The sequence below is a fragment of the Adiantum capillus-veneris genome, chromosome 25 (genome assembly GCF_014529385.1).
Source record: "Adiantum capillus-veneris isolate H3 chromosome 25, ASM1452938v2, whole genome shotgun sequence".
Classification (NCBI taxonomy): domain Eukaryota; kingdom Viridiplantae; phylum Streptophyta; class Polypodiopsida; order Polypodiales; family Pteridaceae; genus Adiantum; species Adiantum capillus-veneris.
In genome coordinates this window covers 40,216,090-40,223,887 of record NC_140955.1, presented here as the reverse complement: position 1 = coordinate 40,223,887, position 7,798 = coordinate 40,216,090, and positions in this window count along the sequence as shown.

Below are 7,798 nucleotides of genomic sequence, written 5' to 3'. Positions count from 1 at the left end.
CCTCGTCACTACTCATAATGAGGGTAAAAATCTTATAACCTGGACAAAAAATTTAATCTTCTATTGGCATTCTTCGTCTTTTATCTCTCTCTCTCTCTCTCTCTCTCTCTCTCTCTCTCTCTCTCTCTCTCTCTCTCTCTCTCCTCTCTCTCCTCTCTCTCTCTCTCTCTCTCTCTCTCTCTCTCTCTCTCTCTCTCTCTCTCTCTCTCTCTCTCTCTCTCTCTCTCTCTCTCTCTCTCTCTCTCTCTCTCTCTCTCTCTCTCTCTCTCTCTCTCTCTCTCTCTCTCTCTTTGTTCACGCTGTAAACTACCTCACATTCTCTAGTCATGTCCAATCCTCGCACACCTCGGTCTAGAGGTGCACGGAGATTAGAACCACAGGGTTATAATCTCATCTTTATTGTTCAATGCCTATATTTGTGTGTAGAAGAAATCTACACACCCACGTCTACATGATACTGCATGTAGTGGACAAAACCCCTTGGCCTCTTCTCTAGCTGTAGCATTTCACAGCATCTTAACATCTTTTCACAATAGATCTTTGTTTGTAGCATGCAAGGACACCATTCTTGCAATGTAGCTAATGTCTGCTCAAGGCACTTAATTCTTACTCTAGATTTGACGGGATGTGGTGTGTGTGTGTGTGTGTGTGTGTGTGTGTGACCCTTGGAATCGTCATCTTGCATCACTAATTTCTGTAGGCTCAATTTGCTCTTCCATTAGCTGAACATGACATCTTATTGTATGGTAGCAGCAGTCGAACATGCAGGTGGAATTGCTTGTCCGCATGGATTGTTGAGGCTGTGAGCGAAGGAAATTTTCTCGCCATTTTGTCTAACCTTATCTTAAACGATAAAAAGAAGAAAATGGTATAACCTTTCTATCACCCAAGTGTGGTAGATTGGTTATGCCAATTCCCTCTTCAATAACAAGTAAATAACATAAATAAGCCTAAATCTAATCTAATATAACATAAATAAACCTAAATCTAATCTAACGTAAATCTAACTAAAAATAAACCTAAATCTAATCTAATTTAACTTAAATAAACCTAAATCTAATTTAAGGTAAGTCTACATCTAACCTAATCTTTAACGTCTTCTAGGATAGTTTCCTACGACGTTAAAACTCTCTTCTTCTTGTGTGTGTGTGTGTGGGTGTGTGTGTGCCAATAAAAAGAGAAAAATGGTATAACCTTTCTATCACCCAAGTGTGGTAGATTGGTTATGCCATTTTCCTCTTGAATAACAGGTCTTGAGTTCAACTCCTCGTCGGCTAGATTTTTAGGTCTCTTTAATTAGTTTTGTGCGACGTTAAATTAAACTCTCTTCTTCTCGGGTGTGTGTGTGGGTGTGTGTACACGCCAATAAAAAAAGGAGAAAAATGGTATAACGTTTCTATCACCGAAGTGTGATGGATTGGTTATGCCATTTCCCTCATGAATAACAGGTCTTGAGTTCAACTCCTGTCAACTAGATCTTTAAGGTCTCTTGGGATAGTTTCCTACGATGTTAAGACTCTCTTCTTCTTCTTCTTCTTCTTCCTCTCTCTCTCTCTCTCTCTCTCTCTCTCTCTCTCTCTCTCTCTCTCTTTATTTTCTCTCTCTCTCTCTCTCTCTCTCTCTCTCTCTCTCTCTCTCTCTCTCTCTCTCTCTCTCTCTCTCTCTCTCTCTCTCTCTCTCTCTCTCTCTCTCTCTCTCTCTCTCTCTTTTCCTCTCTCAATGTGTGTTTTTTTTGTTTATGCATGTGTGTGTGCATGCATGCTCTCTCGCTCTTTTCCTCTCTCAATGTGTGTGTGCATTCTTTGTTTATGCATGTGTGTGTGCATTTTTTGTTTATGCTTGTGCTCTCTCTCTCTCTCTCTCTCTCTCTCTCTCTCTCTCTCAAAAACACAATGTGTGTGTGTGTGTGTGTGTGTGAGAGAGAGAGAGAGAGAGAGGGAGAGAGAAAGAGGGGAAGGGAACACGAGAGTGAGGAGAGGGAAGGAGCATACGTGGCTCTCCTTCTTGTCCTCGTGTGTGTGTGTGTGTGTGTGTGTGTGTGTGTGTGTGTGTGTGTGAGAAGAAAGAGAGAGAGAGAGAGGGAGAGCGTTACCTTGCTTGCTAGAGCACGCTCAAAAACGCAGATCTGAGATCTGAGTTTTCGGACACTCTCGGTTATTTTTTTTAGCCCTGGCGGCGTCGCTATGTTACTTGTAACATAGCGCCGCCTATAGTGACGCTTATAACGACGCCATGGTTTTTCATGTTTGAGCGTCACACCACGAGGGTCGCTACTATTAAGTACCTCTTGTAGTGAACTCATATCTAACTCGAGCTACACTCAAGTGATTGAAATCACCAAAAGCCAATCGCTGATTGGCAAACAAATCACATCTGTTACAGCATCAAATGACATCCAAACATGATGAAACTTCTAGGACAAGTTTATAAGACCTAAGCACACATGCTTATAGTCTCAAACCCCACTTTATGTCAAGTTCCAATATCACAATTATTAACAGCAGTGGATTTTTGACTTAGTCGTTTTCGACCTATAATGCATCTAAATGCTTAGCAATGATTCCCCAATACCCTAGTTTTCCATTTAAAAGTGTAAATTCCTAGTTATTATGAAATTAGGGCGACGTTGGAGAGGGGGAATGGGGAACACACCCGTCACACAAACAACAATCCCTATATAGCTCAGGGTATTCACAACATCCCTATCCTCTCGAAAACACCTTCAAAACAAGCAAATCACACTAGCAGGGCCTCGCCTGCACTTCGCCCAATGTACACACGACCTGCACAATTGCTAAGCAACGATCACAGCGATCTTGCCCGCTTCTCGCACTTCCACAATTCAGCACCTCTCTCTCTTTCTCTCTCACACACAGGGGGCCCGGGGGGCGCACACGCTCACACACACCGGCACCACACACCGTGGAGACAAGCAAAGAAGAAAGGGGAGAAGGGGGGAAAGACGACGCCAAAATCGACAATCATAGCTTCTCCTTCAATGAAAAAACCCATTTACAAGACCCGTACAGTCTTCTCTAAGCCGCACCATGGCCATCACTGTTTCACACAGAGGGGCACACACCTCCCTCCAAACTCGCATCTGTCGGCACACACCTCGACGATAAATCCACCGATGTCTTCGCTTCGACATAAGTCGCTTCTTTTGGTTTCGCTCGCATAGCGGCTCCTTCTCCTGGTAGCCCTCACTGGCTCTCTTTACTATAAGGCGTTTGCTATTCTGAGCTCTTTCACGGCGATTCGCTCTTCAAGCCTGCTTCGATTGTGGAGCGCGCAGAAAAAAAACCTCCTGCCTCTCCTTCTCCGCAAGTCACTCGACCTTCCGAGCTACTTCACAGCGATTTGCCTTCTATGCTTGCTTCCATCCTCGGGTGTGCAAAGCGTTTTCGTTTTCCGCCCCTTCTCTTCCTCCCAAGGAAGAAGCCCAAAACTTGAGCAAACCCCCTCCCCCCTTGAAAACGATGCCTTCTCTCTCCCTTTTTTTCACCCCAAAAGAAAAAAAAATTGCTCTTTTGCAGTGATGCCTGGTGCCACTGTGCCTTGGGCTTTTTTTGGTCTGCCCAAAGGGCAAAGGCTATAGAGATCACTTCTCTTTTTGCTGACTAAAATAGGAAAAATGTTGAGTTGTATTTTTAAGCATTTTTTGACATGTCAAAAATGTTGATTGGTTGAAATAAGATAGTGGGTACTCATTGAAATGAAGTGTGTAAATGTAACTAGTATGTGACCTGCGCGTTGCTGCGGTAGGAAACGAAACATGGCCTTTAACCTTATGAAATTAACTTCTGTTCCAAAGTACAAAAAAGTTAATGTTGGATTTATGTTTGTGTCATGTAATATCAATTAAACAATGGATTCTCCATCAGTATTTTTCATCATATATAGTAATACATTTTTTAATCTACTTAATGATGATAACACCAACATGACAAAGGAATTAAGGTACACTTATGCACTATTGCATGCACTCAAGTACTCTTTGATGAAGATCATAGAAGAGTCTCTCTCTCTCTCTCTCTCTCTCTCTCTCTCTCTCTCTCTCTCTCTCTCTCTCACACACACACACACACACACACACACACACAATGTGCACTTGAGTTCAAGACTATGGGTACAAATTGGAAAGCACTTGTGATTGTTCTTCCTATGTCGCTTTGGGTGTGTGTGTGTCTTTTTGTGGGTGCACTCAAATCGTCAAAGACTTGTAGCATAGATGCTAAGTACTCTTTTTTGTGTGTGCTATCATTCCTAGTACCTTTTTCAATCCCCTAGCCCCCACCTCTCTCTCTCTCTCTCTCAAATCCTCAAAGACTTGTAGCATAGATGCTAAGTACTCTTTTTCGTGTGTGCTATTGTTCCTAGTAGGTTTTTCAATCCCCCAACCCCCACCGCTCTCTCTCTCTCTCTCATACACACACACACACACACACACACTTACTCATTACAATGAAGAGATAGAGGACTCTCTCTTCCAATCTGCTTATGTACATATTATGGCTGCCAGTCGTACCATCTTCTACACAAGTATGTAATATCTCGCTCTCACACACATGTAATCAAGTAGGGACTCTCTCTCTCTCTCTCTCTCTCTCTCTCTCTCACACACACACACACACACAATGTGCACACACCTTACTCATGCTAGTGGGAACCTCTCTCTCACACACAGACACATCAAGAATTTTTAAATTGTAACACGGTGGAGCAAATACCACACACACACACAATGTGCACACACCTTACTCATGCTAGTGGGAATCTCTCCCTCTCTCACACACACATCAAGAAATTTTAAATTGTAACAGGGTGGAGCAAATAGAAGGCCCCCTATAGGCCCTCTAAAAGCACCATTTTCAGGTCCTTTACTTGCCTGACATGGGCCCCATATTCTTTTGATTTTCTTGATGTGCAATGAACCTGCACAACGATGCCGAGTGTAGTGACTCCTTCTATTTTCTTAGAGGATGCTCCAACCACCCTCCACATTCTTGATACTCCTCCTAAATTGGATGCTTCAAGTAAGATACCTGATTGGCATGTGATCCTCTACATGCGCCAAAGCCGCCTACTATGACTCCAACTTGGGGGCAATTGTGTTAAGTGATGAAGGGCCCATTAAAATTAAATGCCCTTTATAGGGCCTATGAAACTCGTCACTAAGCAATTCCATAAGGGAGAGTTATTCTTCTTCTTATTCTTCTCTCTCTCTCTCTCTCTCTCTCTCTCTCTCTCTCTCTCTTCCCAATGAGGTGCTAGAAAGGTTGATGTAGCTGTAACTTGTAACTTGTAACCAGAGCATGCCAAAAAACATTTTCTCTAGCCAAAGAAAATTAGGACACACTTAAAACTCTTCAACTTTTTAGGTCTTAACTTGAAGTATGTCAATATTTACTCTAAATATTGTAAAATTTTGTTGGTTTTCATCAAGGTAGACTTGGAATCTAGTCAAGATTTTGCACACAATGGCCACAAATCTCTCTATATCTCTATCTCTCTATCCAGTAGGAGCCACAAAACCAGATGCTAGCAACTCTCTCTTTCTTTCTCTCTCTCTCTCTCTCTCTCTCTCTCTCTCTCTCTCTCTCTCTCTCTCTCTCTCTCAACGATGAAGTCGGGCTACATGGAAAGTTGGCACATGGAATATGACATGTGGAGCTACATTGTGCTAGGATGCAAGTCACGTTAATAGCTAAACACCGAGAAAATGCACCAAATTTGCCTCAGGTAGGCTACGTGATCACTGGCAACATCCATTTTTTGTAGCCTCCTCTAATGAACGATGCATGGAGGGATCTATTGGCCTTGAAAATCTCTCTCTCTCTCTCTCTCCAACAAAGTTAGGCTATATGGAAGGCTGGCACGTGGAATACAATAGGCAGGGACGCATTGTGCTAGGATGCACGTCATGTTAATAGCTAAAAATCGAGCAAATACACCAAATTTTCCTCGGGTAGGCTATGTGATCACGGGCAGCATCCATTTTTTGTAGCCTCCTCTAACAAACGATGCATGGAGGGATCTATTGGCTTTGAAATTTTTAGTCTCTTTAATAAACTTACCTCCATACCAAGTTTTTGAGGACTCAAGAGCCTCTCTCTCTCTCTCTCTCTCTCTCTCTCTCTCTCTCTCTCCGAGTGGCGAGAGAATGCTTGATCCTCCCCCCCAAAACTTGGCAAATCTATAGATGAGAAATTTTAGAGGTAAATTGACTAAATTTGAAGGCTTCCAAAAAAAATTCTCTAAATTTTGTAGGCTTTCTCACTTTCAAATTGAAAAATGGGAAGTAAACCTAAAAATTTGAAGACTAAACTAAACGTAGCATGTTTTTTTCATAGGGCAAGAGGCCTCTCTCTCTCTCTCTCTCTCTCTCTCTCTCTCTCTCTCTCTCTCTCTCTCTCTCTCTCTCTCTCTCTCACACACACACACACACACACACACACAAACACACCAATGTTTGGAAAAAGTGTGCCTTAATTGGTTAAGAAATCAAAATAGCCGGTTGAAAGGACGGGAATAAATTTTTTTCAAAGAGTTAAATTGTAAAAAATACCAATTATTTTTAAAACATTCATGTTTGAATCTACCCTAAACTCAATTTTGTATGTTTGTGAAATTGATTTTTCTTGAACCCACACATACACACACACTACATGGCTTGCACATTGATGATGTGTGTGTGTGTCTACCATGTGGTATCTTTGACGTTGGGTGGACTCTCCCTCTCTCTCTCTCTTTCTCTCTCTCTCTCTCTCTCTCTCTCTCTCTCTCTCTCTCTCTCTCTCTCTCTCTCTCACACACACACACACACACAGTCACGATTGTCATAGCTTGGATTCTCCCCCCCCCCCCCCCCCCCCCTCTCTCTCTCTCTCTCTCTCTCTCTCTCTCTCTCTCTCTCTCTCTCTCTCTCTCTCACACACACACACACACACACACACACACACACACATGTGTGCAACTATGGATGCATGCGGCTCTTTGAAAAAATGCTACATAAATCGATGCACGAGGAAGAGGCTGCAAGCTATACACTCGTTGGAGAGTTGGCTCCCGATTTGACGGCACATATTAGTGCTTGTTGTTTGAGAAAAAAATTTGGGGAGTTTTGAAGGGCCATTGAACTTCAAAAAGCTTCATTAGTTGAAATCTCACGAGATTCCACTGGTAGACAAAATCCTTAGCTTAAAGGCATCACACGCACGGAGCTCGAACTTTAGACCCACACCCTCCAAATGCATCAATTGGGCTGAGCCAACGTACCACAAACAGTGCGCTTCTCGAGGGCTCATGCACAAGCCAAACAAAGAAGCTTGCTCGTCTGTCATCATGTCCCAACCCCCCACACCCAACCAGCTTTGACTATCCCTATGCGAGTCCACATTGCTACCTTTTCATTCACTTACCTTACCTATGCCACAAAATAATTGCCCCCTATTGCCCGTCAAACCTATCCAATTTTAATTTTTCATTCAAAACAAAACGTATTTCACTAAAGCTCTCCCAAAACAAATGCCTCAAAATCGTACCCGATATACACCAAGCCATCCAAAAGTAAAAAGTAAAGTTTGGCTTGAAAAAGTACAGCCAAATCTATTTTTTAGACTTCAGAAGTTAAAAGTTTAAGCTTGAAAAGACTTGTTAGTTCCAAGATTCGTAAAAATGAGACAAAGTAAAATATGGTTTGAATAAAAAAGTACAATCAAATCTATTTTTTAGACCTCAGAAGTTAAAAGTTTAAGCTTGAAAAGACTTGTAAGTTCCAAGATTCGTAAAAATGAGA